Source organism: Protopterus annectens, chromosome 11.part0, assembly GCF_019279795.1.
Source record: "Protopterus annectens isolate FY-2018-M chromosome 11.part0, PAN1.0, whole genome shotgun sequence".
Taxonomy (NCBI): Eukaryota; Metazoa; Chordata; order Ceratodontiformes; family Protopteridae; genus Protopterus; species Protopterus annectens.
This window is the reverse complement of record NC_056745.1, coordinates 839956678-839972867: the sequence shown is the minus strand read 5'-3', so window position 1 is coordinate 839972867 and position 16190 is coordinate 839956678.

The window sequence follows — 16190 nt, the reverse complement described above, 5'->3', positions numbered from 1 at the left end:
AATCAAATTGTTAATCGCTATGTAAATCCAATATAACTACTGTCTGTATATTTTAATTGTGGAGATTTTCTCCCCGGGCCTCCGCTGAAAATGGACCTACATCCAGTTGGACACTCCCGGTCAACAAATGTAAATAAATAAATAAATAAATAAATTTACATCTGAACTTAAATATCATGAGAGATACACAGACATCTCAGAGGTAGCATGATGTTGATCTATGTGCCCTGTTAATAAGGTACTAGTTAGGACATTAGTTGTAACTTTAATAAATACCACATGCAACCCAAGAATAATCAATTCATTTCTGGAAATAGATAACTTTAACAAAAACCTGAGAAAAGATACTTTGGAATTCAAGGTACTGTCTTAGGGAATCTGTTGCCATTTTCCATGAGACAGGCTACTAACATACAAACCTTTAAGACGTAAAGGGACTTGTTAGCTGGAATCAGGATATGTGGACCTGGCATCTCATGGGTACAGACTCACTGATGTCCGTTAAAGGTCAAGATACTGCTAATGTAATACTACAGTGTAATGAGCACCCAGCCCAGGTCAGGCTGCTCAGCTGTAGTGCATAGCACAGATCTGAAGCCTCGCAATCCACAGCACTGTGTTGTAGTGAACACGAAAGCCATCACAAAATTGTACGTTTATAGAAAGTAACAACTTGGAGACCAGAAGGTGTCTTTGTTACTAACCTGAACTTATGCACACTTTCAAAAAGGCGATGCATCAACTGATTAGTCAGACAAGTTACCATGCACAGTAAGGACCACAACTTACTTTCATTACTAAATCACATTGAACATTTTCACTCTACAGTTAATTTATAACAGCTGAAATCTGTGACTCATAACTTCTGCACAGCATGACAATAAAACTGGACAGCTGTTATAGATTTTATGCCAGCAACTTGCATGTAGGCAAGCATTAATCAAGGTGCTTTTCTCCAGGATCCAAAAACCTTAGTAATTTAGTGGAAAATTGTTGACAAAACTACCCCTAGGTGATGAAATTTACTAGTAAAGAATGAAATGGGGAATATCTGTAACTTTGTTATAAAATTAGTTAATTTTATGTTTAAGATACTGCAGCATGTTAAAATCAGTTTTTAGTCCTGAAAGATTAAATCAACCTGTGACTACATTATGAACTATTATATAACATGAGCTAATTTCTGTTGCTTTCTACCTCACTCACATCCTCCTACATATGCAGTTATATAATATATTAGTCTACTCCCAGAACCAGGCAAGAGATAACCACAGCAGAATTCTTGCTGAATTTTGCAAACAATGGTCAGATTATTTACCCATCTAACAAGTACCCATAGAAATCAATGGACTTAAATGTAATATTGGCAGTTAGCAGAGAGGATTAAGGCTATGAAATGTTAACAAGCTCCATTTTGTGGCACTGGGTTTTAGTCTCTCAACCTTCATTTGCATTTGTTATTATGTGACCTTGAGTAAATCAATTAACTACAGTGATTTAAGGCAATTGAGAACCTGTGCTAGTTTCCTCAATGGTCTTTTGGACTACATGCCTAGTAACTACCATGAACCGAATACTTAAATCCTTACACACAGAATATTTCTCATTTTCTTTGCTATTCTGCAAAAATAAGCAAGACAATTAAACAAACATGATCTTGTATCTTTCCTTCAAATGAGCACTTGTAGCAGAGAGTTTAGACAGTAAAATTAATTCTGTGTCCAATACAATGCACAACACATTACAGTTAACGCTCAGTCACAGGCATAGATTAACTAATCTTTTCAGCAGTACATAGTGCCAGTAACATGCAAGACACATCCCAGCTCTTCCCACTGAAACAGAGGAAAACTCATCAGCAAGCTGACACAATTTACACTTCTAAAACAGAAGCAAATGACTTATTCTTTCACCTCTCCAGAACTTTGCATGATTTAGTAAAGTTACTGAGCCTCTTCCACCCCTGTAATAAGTTTCCAAAATATAAACTGCATTCTGCACTTGGCTAAGTTGGCTTTTATGACAGAATGCTTTTAAAATCAAGTGTCCGTATTGTGTGCACTTCATAATGGCATGTGTACAGTCTCATTGCTCTGTGTTTAATACATATTTATAATGTTGTACATTATAGGATAATATAAAATGTTGCACGGCATATGTGAAGCTGGGTTTCATCCCCCTACCTCTTTACAGGAGCTAAAAAATAAGCATGATGAAATGCAAACTATATGTTTACTATTTGTAAATACAAATTATAAACCTACTACTTTTTCTCACAAAAGCAACATTTTTATTATGAAAAAAGTAACACAAGATGGTGTACACATACCAGAGTGTGAATTTTAGATGTAAACAAAGTTATCCATTTTTATATCAAATGAGTTTGGTGCTATGATGTGCATTGCCTTATTCACAATAAAGAGGATGTGAACAGAGTGGTATCTGTTTATATACGATATATGCCCAGCACTAAATACCATTCTACACAACTATGTTCCCAATCAGTCATTATATGAGCCAATGTCAAAAACTCCTCTCTCTTTCCACAAACCTTTCAAATCTGCTGTGCATGGTATGTACTCATACATGGACTCTGCTGCACTTTGCTGTGAAGGAAAGGTTAGTTTGCTTTTTATTTGCTTTTTATTTGTTGTATTTTGTATTACCTTATTGCTTTTTTATATTTTGAATACTGTGATTTGTTTTCTTTACCTTGTGTTTTGCTTGTATTCTGCTTTTAACTGCATATTAAAACTTCAAAAGAGACCACAGCTCTGTCTCTTGTGAGTTAGCAGAATTTTTTTCCCCACCCTCCTACCCATTTACTGTCGTGTTCTTAAATACCACTGTCCTTCTAGTTGCCTGCCTCTTATGTTAATTTGACCATATATCTCATTTCCTCTCTGCTTTCACTGGCTTGTGTGAGTAAGCACAAAATTATCATTTTGTGAAATCACTCGCCTTCAACTATTTAAATTTATTGGCCATCCTACTGTATTCCATAGTACCAAAATACAAAAGAGACCACCCCCTTTCAATCTATCTTGCTGTTTTAAAAATAGTGACTCTCCACTAAAACTTAACTGTTTAGACAGGTAAAACTTAATTAACCTACTTTCACATCTAACTTATCTAGTGCACACTGCAGTGTTTAGGATAAACTTTTTTTTTTCATCTTACCTTTAAGCATCCCTGTGACTAGCACTTGCTCTAATACCTGCTGGAAAGCACTAGGAAGCCTTAAACTGATACAAGCACTCAACTCTCCTTGTTAATAAGGAGAAATTAATTGTAGGCACTAAGCCTATAATTGCAAAGTACATTGCTAAGGCAAGGTAAAGCAGCTCCTGTATTTTACAAAAAAAGCACCAAACCAGGCATGTCCAAGGGTCAGCTTCCGGTCATTTCTCCTGTCCACCTAGTGAATCTGGGCATACTGGGGCAATGCAGCAATTGCCTCATGTACACAGACAACCCTCTCCTCCTACCACCCAACACTACAACATGTGAGAGATGCACTTACATAGCCAAACTGGAAGCAAAGCTCTCTCCACCCAAGATTGTGCTAGACAGTCAAGAGGAGAAGGTTAACACCTGCACTACACCTCAAGCAACACATAGCCCTTCTAAACTCACACCACCAACACCCACACATAGCAACATTAAATCCACATATGTGGAGGACCTTAAATGTAACCTGCCCAAGCAACAAGGACCTCTGAAGCTGAAACGCAAACAAACACCAATCACAACCAAAGTGTCACATAGCTCACAACACCAGTGTGCCACCCAGCAACAGCCCCTAAGGCAAGACAACTTTCCTAACACTTTAGTCATAGGTGACTCTATAGTCAGGCACACTGATGTCCCACTCACCAGGGTGAACAAGGAGAAAATTACAGTCAACTGCCTGTCGGGTACCAGGATCTGCCACATAACGCATGCACTCAAGTCACTTCACAATAAGTACAAGTATGATTCTGTCATTGTCCATGTTGGAGTGAATGACTTGAGACTTACCTCCCTGGACTACATGAAAAGAGACTTGGAAGAGCTATCAGATCATGTGGCCCAGGCAAGTATGACCCTAGCCCTGAGTAGCATCCTGCCTTCGCCCATAATGATACCACAATATAAGGACAAAATGATTGACTTCAACAATTGGCTAAGCTTCTGGTGTCATTCAAAGGGGATCCAGTAACTGTCTGCTTGGGATGACATGATCGACAGACCACGATGCTTTGCCAGAGATGGTCTGCACCTGTCAACCCTGAGATTCAGGTTACTGGCTAAGGCTCTTGCCACCCCTATAGTGCCTTTTTTAGGAAAAGTTCAAAGGACAAAACCACCACCGTGGCAGGTACAAGCTTGCAAATTCTGAAGGTAATGCTACTCAATTCTAGAAGTCTAAACCTCAAAATGCACTCTCTCGAGGCACTCCTAAAAATGGAGAACATCGATATCTGTGCAGTAACTGAGACCTGGTTCAAGACTCCAGAGAGCACCTCTGCAATACCAGGCTACAACTTTTACCACACTTTTTGGCCACCAAACCAGGACCGAAACACTAAAGGTGGAGGAGTGTCCATATTCACCAAGAATATTCACACCACCAGACTAGTTGCCCAACACAATTTGTCTAAAATTCTCCAGGTGCAACTAACACTAGGTAAGACTGAAATCCAAATTGTAGCTTGCTACAGATCCCCCACCATGCCCCAAGATTCTCACTACACCTTTCTAAACATACTGGAAAATATTAAGATACAACCAAACACCCTAATACTGGGTGATTTCAACTACCCTGCCATTAACTGGAAAAACTACTCATGTACCAACACCTTTGCCCAACGGTTCTTGGAATTCATAAATTCCAATGCCCTGGATCAACTAATCCATAATCCCACCAGGGGCTCCAATATCCTAGACCTGGTCATTACCAACATGGGAAATCTATGCTCCACACCTATGGTCACCCCCTCGTTGGTCAGGTCTGACCATAAGCTAATCAGCCTTAACATCCACATCCTACCCCCACCCCACCCCCAGTAAGGAAACCTCCATAAAAAACTTCTCCAAAGCCAACTTCATGCTACTCAAGTCAGAAGTGACAAACTTCATGACACCCATGCAGATGGGAACTGAAAGTTCGACTGCTGAATCCTTCACTAAGGCACTGTACAAGCACATCCACTCATGCATGAATTGTGCCATCCCAAATAGACCAAGATGCTCTCCTCCAAAAAAAGGAAGCCAATCTAGTGGTCCCTTGCCATAAACAAACTTTACAACAAAAGGAAGAAACTGTTGCAGAAAAGAGGAAAATCCCAGGATGCAAAAACTCCCTTACCAGCCTCAGTAAGAAGCTGCGATCCCTCATAAAATCCTCCAAAGCTAGTTACGAAAATAAAATTGCTAAAGATTCCAAAGACAACCATAAGGCGTTCTATAACTATGTCAAGAATCTAAATGGTAATGCTCAGATCTGCTCTGAGCTACAACAGAATGGCATTAAATATACTGATCCCAAGGATATTGCCAATATCTTGGCAGATCAATTCAGTGCCAAATTCACCCTCCTCTCACTCCCTAAATGGCCCAGCTCAATACCGGAAGATTGCCAAATTCCAGTAATAACGGCCACACACATAAACAATGCACTCTCCAAAGCTATGAATACAGCATCCATGGGACCAGATGATATCCCGGGCTATGTACTACATGAACTACAAAATGAACTGGCACCTCACCTAAGTGTTATGTTTAATCATAGCCTCACCTCAGGCTTCATGCCCACTGAGTGGTGCACAGCTACAGTTATCCCACTCCACAAGGGGGGATCCACCTTGGATCCCGGGAACTACCGCCCCATCAGTCTGACAAGCCTGATCTGCAAGGCCATGGAACGTATTATCATGGAACTTATAAACAAAGACATTGGCAACCTTCAAACACTGGACCACACCCAGTTTGGGTTCGTGAAGGGCCAATCTTGTCTCCTGAACCTGATTGACTTCTTCGTATCAGTCTCCAGAGCCATGGACGAGGGTAAGGTGGTCCACACAGCCCATCTGGACCTCGTCAAGACCTTTGACACTATCCCCCCACTCTGGAATCCTAGATAGACTTGCTAAGCTGGGCATTAATCCCTATGTCACTGGATGGGTTGCCAACTGGCTTACTGACAGAACCCACACTATAAAAGTAGCTGACTCAAATCCAGCTCCACACAAGTGACAAGTGGAGTACCTCAGGGTTCAGTCCAGGGACCGCTCTTGTTTGGCATCTACTTCTCTGAAGTACAGGCCAACACTAAGGGACTCTGGCTAACAAAGTTTGCAGATGACTGCAAACTGGGAGCCATTATTGAATCCCCAAATGATGTGGATACTCTACAAAAGGGCCTTACAGAAACAGATGCTTGATGCCAGAGCTATGGGCTCAAGCTCAATGCCAAGAAATGTATAGTTATCCCCTTTTTGTCAAAAAATATGTACCCATGAATTATCACATAGGTGGCAGTACACTAAACACAGAAGGTGTGCTAAGAGACTTAGGGACACAGGTGGAAAGTGGTCTCACCTTCAATAACCACATTGCCACGACAGTCAGGAATCCTTCTATGTGGCACACCTCATCACTAAGGGCTTTTCATCCAGAAAAAAGGAGGTCATTGTCCCACTGTACTCATCCCTCATTAGCCCCATTATAGAATACAATGCCCATTTGGTATGTACCTCTCAAGACATCTGCAACAACTGGAAAGGCCGCAAAAATACCTCACTAAAAGAATCACAGGCCTAAAGCAGATACCCTACTCTGACCACCTTAAAAAACTTCAGCTATACTCTGTCACATATCATCTACTCAGAGTCGATCTCTGCCTAATATACAAGGCCATGTCAAACCCAGAGCTGTTGGACATGCTACACTTAAAAAAATCCCAATCCCTCAGAGCCACACGCTCCAGGGATCTAAACCTTGTCATCATAATAAACAAAACATGCTAGAGGGCTAGGTTCCTGACCCAGAGACTCCCCAGACTCTCGAATAGACTGCCCATATATGTCAAGCAGAGAGCCTCTTTGGCCCTCTTCAAAAGGAACCTTGACGACTGGATGGGAGAAAGGAAATTCACTCTGGGGATCACGTCAGTTACCCAGCTAGACAGGGGTCCAGGGAAGTAAATAGTGTGGGAAGAAATAGCCAGAGAATTGTTATGGCTAGGCTTGTATAAGACCTAGGGTCAATAGCCTAGTACCAACCGATAAACCTATGAACCTATGTTGCTAAGGCCTGGAACTCCTTACTTGTATCCATCAAGTCAACACCCTCTCTCCAGTCCTTTAAAACCATTCCAAAAGACTTCTTAGACCAAATCTGCTCTGTTCTTGCACAATCCCAAGATAAACTATATCCCTAAATATGAACAAGTACCTGCTCATACCTTACACCTCCCTACTGTCCTTTCTTCAGCCACTTTCTACTTCAATTAATATCTCTCTCCTGACTTTCTTTCTAAATATGCTGTAAGCCTATTTTCTTCTGTCACTACATACTGCAATTCCTGTTTGTATTATACTAACTTACCTTTAATTTCTCTATAGAATTGCTAAAAATTTTCTAAATATTAAATTATTGTCATATAAGTTTTATCTATTCTTAACAAATGTTTTCACATAATGCCTAACTTGGTATAATTATTTAAACCGTAGATGTTTTTGTATTATTTTTGAAGATTGTAAAATTAATGTTCTGAAAATCTTTTTTCAATACTTTGGAGCTTTTCTCCCCAGGCCTCAGCTGAAAATGAGCACCTAACCAATCAGACTTTCACCATAATCAAATGTCATTAAATAATTAAACAAATATATCCATGACCAATGCTAAAAGCTCCCCAGGCCTCAGCTGAAAATGGGCATCTAACCAGTCAGTCTTTCCCCATAATCAAATGTCATTAAATAAATAAATATATCGATGGCCAGTGCTATAAGTTCACTATAAAAAGAAGCTACTATAAAACAAATCCATCCATAACCCCTTTTTGCACATGGAGTTAGGGTATCACTTCAACAATGGCAATCATCTAGAGCCAAGGTTTACACCCCCAGGTGGCTAGCTCTTCCACAGTAGTTACCTACGGCCAATCTTGTGTGTTCAATCCACCTATTACATGTTACTGGAATGTGGGAGGGAACCAGAGTACACAGAGTAAACCCACACAAACATGCAGACTCCACGCAGAAGGCACAGCAGCCAAGAACTGAGGGAACCTCTTGCTGTGAGGTAACAACCCTATCCACTGTACTACTGTTCCACTGTATTCATTTTATGTATGTCTTAAACACTGGTTTGTTAAGTTTTAGGATTCAGCCTTTTTCAAGGGCACTTAAAATAAAAATAAAATGTGAATATGGGTCATATTTTAAACAAAACAATTTAGCGCCATATTTTTCTGAAAACGTTGAACCATATATGAAAAGAATGGCATAAAGCTGAGTTTAGCCTACAACAGTTATGTATAGGTTTAGTTTATGGGATCAGTTTTATGTAATGGACCGTCGCTGCAATATATCTATATCTATATATATCTATCTATAAATATATATATATATATATATATATATATATATATATATATATATATATATATATATATATATATATATATATATATATATATATATATATATATATATATGTATATATGTGTGTGTGTGTGTGTGTGTATGTATATGTGTGTGAGTGTGTGTATGTGCATATATATGGGTCTACTTCACTTGACTTAAAACTCATTTGACAGACTTTCATTTGACTGACACCCAAATGACCTAAATTTCAAACTACTGACAACTCATTTGACTGACTGTCATTTCACGAACAGCATACAATGCTGAATTTCAACATACTGAATCTTAAACCATAGACATGCATGCTTAGAACACCAATAACTACCTCTTTTCAGAACTTAAAAGCTACTTACTTACCTTCTTAACAGAAACTGTGGGGGGCTGTGCCCCCCACCCACCCCTAATTATATATACTAACTCCAGGATCGCACTACAGTGCTGAGAAGGGCATATACCTTTAACTTGCCTTACATTACTCTACACGCTGCCACTACTGCTGGGAATGCATCAAACATTCACGAAATTACTTTAGATACTTCCCATAAAAATGTAAAGAGACAAACCCACATTTAGAAACACTACAACACTACTTTCTACATGACTATCGGTATTCTGACAGTAAGCACTGTAAGTTACAGTAATTCTTTTTATCACAAGCAAGTGACCAATGAAGGAAAATCCATAGCAAGTCTCTGTCTGAAAATTCAGTGAAATGAGAGTCAGTCAAATGAGTTGTCAGTAATTTGAAATTTAGGTCATTTAGGTGTCGGTCAAATGAAAGTCAATCAAATGAGTTTAGGTAAATTGAAGTAGACCTGTATATATATATATATATATATATATATATATATATATATATATACACACACACACACACACACACACACACACACACACACACACACACACACACACACACACACACACACACCACACACACACGGATGTACTTCTAAACCTCAAAATCCCATATAGTTGAAACTCATTTTCATGAGGCAAAAATTGCGAAACCTTGAATATCCAAACAGCAAATTTTTCAGAGGGTAAGTAAACACTTGCCCAAACTTAAACAAAATACATACCGTAGTAAATTAAACTCACCTGGGTGGGGGTCTACGCTCCCACGCCCCACCCCAACTATATATACCAAATCTAGGATTGCAGTTCAGTGGAGAAAAGGGCATGTTGGCCAAGTGTTTAATTACCTTGGGAAAAATTTGCCTTTCGGGTATTCAAGGTTTTAGGATTTTCATTTTGCAAAAATGAGTTTCAATTATATGGGTTTGCGAGAGTCAGAAAGGTATTCATACATACACACACACACACACATATATATATATAGATATATATGTATAGATACACACACACACACACACACACACACACACACACACACACACACACACACACACACACACACACACACACACACACACACACACACCCTTAAAGTAGTTCTCAATCATGTCATGTCATTAGAGTCAAGATGTTTTTATTCAGCTTTCCTGTGTGTCTTCACTTGAATACCTGTTGTAGACTACTGGTGGTACACAGCCACACACAAATGCAACTTACACCGTGGTTTGCAGAAGTCATGAAAGTAGAGACTGGTGCCAATTAAAGTGGTCTACATAGATCTATATGCCAAATGATTTTTGCAACCAAGGTTGGTTCCAACTATACAGTTTCTGCAACAGCAACAACAGGATGAATCTTGAGTACTTCATAGCAGAGCCAAGTCCAGCAATAGGTAGGAACCATACTTGCTTGGGGTGGCAACTTCACTTATACAAATTAAAAAAAATATCTTCCATATAAAAAATACCATAAAAATATCCCCTCCCATAAACGAAAAATAGACCCAGAAACCCTACCATTAGGACAACATTCTAACACAACCTTCCATAACATCTGACCTTAAGATTTTTATGTCAGATTTGCAGCAACAGAGACAAAGGCAGCCCCAGACACCCTAGCGTACATGTGGGACATTTGATTTTGAGTAGCAGAACATCACATGGTATGCTGGAGATTTGCAGCAGAAAAGTATGGAGGTTGCAGAAAAGTTGTCCCTCAAGTGCAACGATCCATTCCTCAAGAGTGAGTGCATAGGAGTGAGTGCATAGGAGATTTTGTGTGTGTGTGTGTGTGTGTGTGTGTGTGTGTGTGTGTGTGTGTGTGTGTGTGTGTGTGTGTGTGTGCGCGCGCGTGTGAATATATATCAAATGACCCACTTAGGGGCACTGTCAAGTTAAGTGACTTTGTTCAGAGTCAAACCCTGAACCTTAATTATTTATAGGTAAGTGCCTTAAATGTCCACACTAACTGGCAGGTCTCCTTAAATTTTTTTTTTTCATAAATCGCTGAGGATTGCAGTCTGACAATGACAGTCAGAGAGTTTCTTAGTCGGGTCATGTATAGTCAGTGACATTGTGGTGCAACAGGCAGCACGCTTACATTTGGAAGCCTGTGGGTTCTATTTTCACACCAGGTTGACTGGCTGCTGACACTGCAGTGCAGTATAGGGGGTTGGGTGCCGTACCCTGACTATATTATCCTTTTTTTGAGCTGTGTAGTAACTATGAGCCTGTTGCTATTTTACCAGTCCTTCCCTATTGCATAACACCAGCACACCATTTTTTAATGTAAAATAGGCAATTTATTCTTCAAGGGCAACAGGCACTGCATTTGTAGATAAAGCACTGAAATGTAAAGTTGTTTGCTAGCAGCAACCTTGGCATTAGTAATAGTTATTTTTAATGTGCAATTATTCAGACAACTTACTTCTGCAGAGATTGTATATATACTGACTGATATTGGCTGATTGTAATGACAGCAGTTTGAGTGACCTCTTGTGGTTGAAATGTTCTGAAATGGGTAGTTTTGTCATTTTTGGTTCATACATTTTGTTTCACTACTTACTGTAAAAATGTTCAAGACTATAAGTTTAAAACACACTCTAACAAGTGTTGCTGTATTAAACAATGAATATAATTGGAAGGTGAATCAAAGAACCTAAAAATATGTGCTGGGGGCCTATGGTTTGAAAACAGCCCAAAGGTATGCTTAATCCCCCACTGGCCAGATGCATTTGCAATGAGTGTGGGTTTCAAGGGCAGAGAAGTTTACTGTTGCTCATTGCAAGTCTGTTTGATTGTAAGACTGTATTGTTTTGTTTAGCAAATGACTATCAGTGTATGTGCTATAAATTTTGAAATAAAAGTTTTAAATTAAATCCAAATATCTGTAATCGTTGTAGAAGTAAAGAAGAAAAAATAGTATGCACACTGACAGATTTGAATAATGTTTATGGCAAATGGGGAGAGATAGCCAAGTAATGGGCCACCGAATGGCTCCTGGGGGGGGGGGGCTGATCCATTACCCTGCCAAGGGTCCCATTTGACCATGATCCGGCTCAGCTTCATAGCAGAAACGATAAAATGAAGAAACAAAAGTAATCCAAACAATGAACTAAAATGAGCAAAAACTCCACATAGATATCCTAGAATCTTCTCAGATGAAACACAAATATAGGCTTCAAATATATTTGCAAAAATCAGAAAATGCAAGATATGGCAAAAGACGCATTATTATCCTTTTTCATCGTGGCAACCATTTTAGCATTTAACACACTAAGTCATTGATCCTTCAATACAATCTGGCAGAAAACTGGAAACAATGGCAGCAAAGGTTTGATCTTTTTGTATTACAGCTTGCTATGCAGAAAAAAAGAAGTACTAATAGCCACATTTCTCCATATAGCTAAATACAGTGCAATAAAGGTGTATGCCATTTAATAATAATGAGCAAAAATGATTTAACAGTCATAAAAGGCAGATTCAAGCACTCCTATATATTTACTAGAACTCAAGGGCCACAAGAATCACTTCAATTGTATGAAACAGAGTGCAGAGCTAAAGTATGTGAATTTGATAAACTGCATGATTTGTCCCTAAGGTACACATTTGTCTGTGGCATAAAACATGAAAAACTGAAAGCAAATTTTTAAGTGAAACAGATTTAACTTTAGATAAAGCTTTGAATGCACAAAGGGCAAAAATATTGACAAGTGTTAACTTGTTCAGGAAATAGATATGAGTAAGATTAAATATGAGCAGGAAAACAGAGTTAAAATAACGATAAAAGAGGCAATTGCTCTTATCATAATATAAATGTATAGAAACTGTATGCCACTGAGAAAGTATAACAGGAATTAACCATTACTATGTAGTTAAAATTATTAAAAGAAACAGCTATCATGTTGCTGAACATGCAGACAGACATGAAGATAAAGCTTGCTTTGAAATGAATAAAGAGTGCAAAATGCTTATTGAACCATTTGTTGAAATTTTCATATCAAACAGAAAGACTAAAAGTGGGTATGGAAATATTGTATAGGCTAATGACAAAACGAAGAAATTCAGTAGAAGCATGGGGTTGGTATACATATAATGACATTAACTGTAGGCAAGTTCTGCTGTTCAAGTCAAAATAATACATTTGCCCAATCAGGTTTGAGTCAAAATGCTGGAAAGATTACATGAAGTATATCTTGAAAATGTGAAGTGTAAGGAAAGATCATAAGATATTATGTTTTGGTCAGGAGTACTTCATCAGACTGAGATGATGGTAAATAATTGACAAGTGTACAAAATGTTAATAATTGACAAATGTACAAAATGTTTTATGGAAGTAATGAAAGAACTCATGAAATTCCAAAAAGCCATGGACCAAACATGCTACTGAACTGCTTCAGCTTAAAGACAAACATTATTTATTTTGTGTAGATTACTATTCAAAGTAGGCAGAATAATTAAAATAAAATATGCTTCATCTAATTGAGTAATATTGTTGCTAAAGTGATATTCTCCAGTCACAGAATTCCTCATATCCTTATCTCAGATACTGATCCTTAATGAGTCAAGAATTCCCTGAGAATTCTCAGGAATGGCAGTTTAATCACATTATTACCAGTGGTGCTGCAGTAGTGTTGTCGCCTCACAGTAAGACGCTGTCCGGTTCGATTCTCAGTTAGAGCGTCTTCTGCGTGGAGACATGCATGAATGGGTGTACCTTCATTGAAGGTTGTGTGTCAGGGCTGGTAACCCGACACGTAAAATCAACTACCAATCATTAGCGGACTGGAGTTCCGCTGTGGCGACCCCTAACCGGGAAAAGCCGAAAGACACAAACAGACAGACACAAACAATTACCAGTCCAAGATATCCACACTCCACTGTATAAGCTGAAATAACAATTCAAATTGTTGAGAATATCACAAAAAATTCTTGTAGTGCAAGGCAATACTGTTTTCTGGTGCTACTAGATTTATCAAAAAACTCCACTGTCACTTATTGGGCTATCTTCTTCTCAGCTGGTAATGGACAGAAGAATACAGACTATGCTGCCAGTGTCCACAGCATTGCTTCATCCCGACTCCTGAGGTTATACTCAATATAAAGAAAGTTTAGTAAAAAGTTCAGAAAAAAAAACACAGGTGTCTAATAACCAAACAACAAGGATTACCCTCCTCACTGTCATAGAAAATAGCAAAAAATCTGCTAAAAATACATACAGGATGTGAAAATCAGCTGCAACTCTTAGATCATAATATATCAAATTATGAAGTGTCTGTTTGTCCAAGAAGAAAAACAGAGGCATCTGTGTAAAACAGGACTGACTTCATTCCATACCAGTATCAAATTGCAACTGTTACAAGAAGTGATATGAGAATTCCAGGCGATGGTACAATTTCCAGGTGGGGAATGTGTACCAGCACTACAAGAATATTTGGAAAGAGATATATTTCCAGATTGTTTATAAGAGATTAACCATGAATTAGATATTAAATTGACTCAACTGAATCTGATTGTATCTACCAAAAATAGAAGATTTCAAAACATGCTGTGAACTTCTAAATGGTAGCAAATGCTAATTAATTCAGCTGCCGTGATAGCAACATGTCTTTCAAACTTTCAGCACAATCATGTTTTGCTTTAGAATGCGCATGCTTATTCTGTTGTCATCAGGACATTCGTGACACATTACTCTTTGGTAATGATTGTATAACACAACAATATTTAGCTTTGTTCTGGCAGTGTGAATAATTAAAGGTCCTAGAATAAGTTAATAACTAGCAAATGCAGGGCAGAACTTTACTACAAGTCAACAGCTTACAAAAAAAAAAAAAATCTACCTACTGGTGTTGTGTTGAGAAAGAATCTTGTGGATTCGAAAGCTTCATTAAAGAGTTTTATGGTCAGACTCCTAGCTTTTTCTTTTATTGGATTGACTTTTGCTTGTTGGGGTTTGCTTGGCTGCCTGATAGAGTTTTTGCTTTGGTCCTTCAAACACGTGGGAATGGAAATACCGCATTCTCTCTATTATAAATAATACATATTATACGTTGGACAGTGCAGTGGTGCAGCGGTAGCATTGTTGCCTCCCAGCAAGAGGTTCTCTGGTTTGATTCGGCTGGAGTGACTTCTGTGCAGAGTCTGCATGTCCTCCCTGCATTTGTGTGGGTTTTCTCTGGATGCTCCAGTTTCCTCCCACGTTACAAAGACATGCGTCTGGAGCATTTCTCCATGGGCTTCCACTGAAAATTGGTTTTGTTCCAAGTTGGACTTTCCCGGTAAATAAATGTTAAATAAATAAATTATATATATTACAGTGGTTAAGATGTATAACATAGTTTAACTGCAGTTCACACCTCACCATAATACAAGAAAAGGTCCAGAGCAATAAGGGGCAACTCCAAGGTGCAGTCAGTTACAGGAAGTGTTATAATTTAAAATGATTAATAACTCACTGTAATTCAAACAGGGAAAAAAACTATGCACTGAGGCTGTCAAAAACAATACCAGATGCAGTCATCAGTGCTCATGAGACATCATATCAGGTTCCATCAATGTACATGAGGCATCAGATCTGCTGCCATCAGCACCCATGTGACATCAGATCTGGTGGCATTACTAAGTATGGCTATAAATTTCCTCAGCTCTATTTTTGAACAAATTCTGAATTTCAAATTTGATATCCAGGACTCTGGTAAGAGGAGCAAAACGTGGCAGTTTGCTATTTCAATTAATGCATCGTGCATCAGATGACCTCCCCAAATGTTATAAAAGTAGCTGCGTAATCTTGAGCAGGAGGTAGGGGCAAAACAGCTGTGGCTGCTGGTAGCATAAGTGCTTACAGGAAAAATTAGAAAAGTTACTGCTAGGTGTACATAAAGAAGTGGGGGGGGGGCTTACTTAGGATGTTTGATCCTGTTTACAGATGTTAGGCAAAATAATTCTAACCCTCCAGTTCAGGATTCTGGTCCTTGCAATTAATGTCCATAACTATAGGATTCAACTCCTTAATGTGCATGCCTTGAGTGTGAGTGGAAGGGAAATCTGTTTTCCTACTGGTCCTATTAACTGTTCATAGGTTCATACTAGGCTATCTGCCCTAGGGCATTTACTGTATTTGTAAAATATTTACAGAAAGCCTTTTACTTCTGACATTCCAGTATTGATAGTTGTAGTATGTTCCTCTTCCCACCCTCAGAGGGTG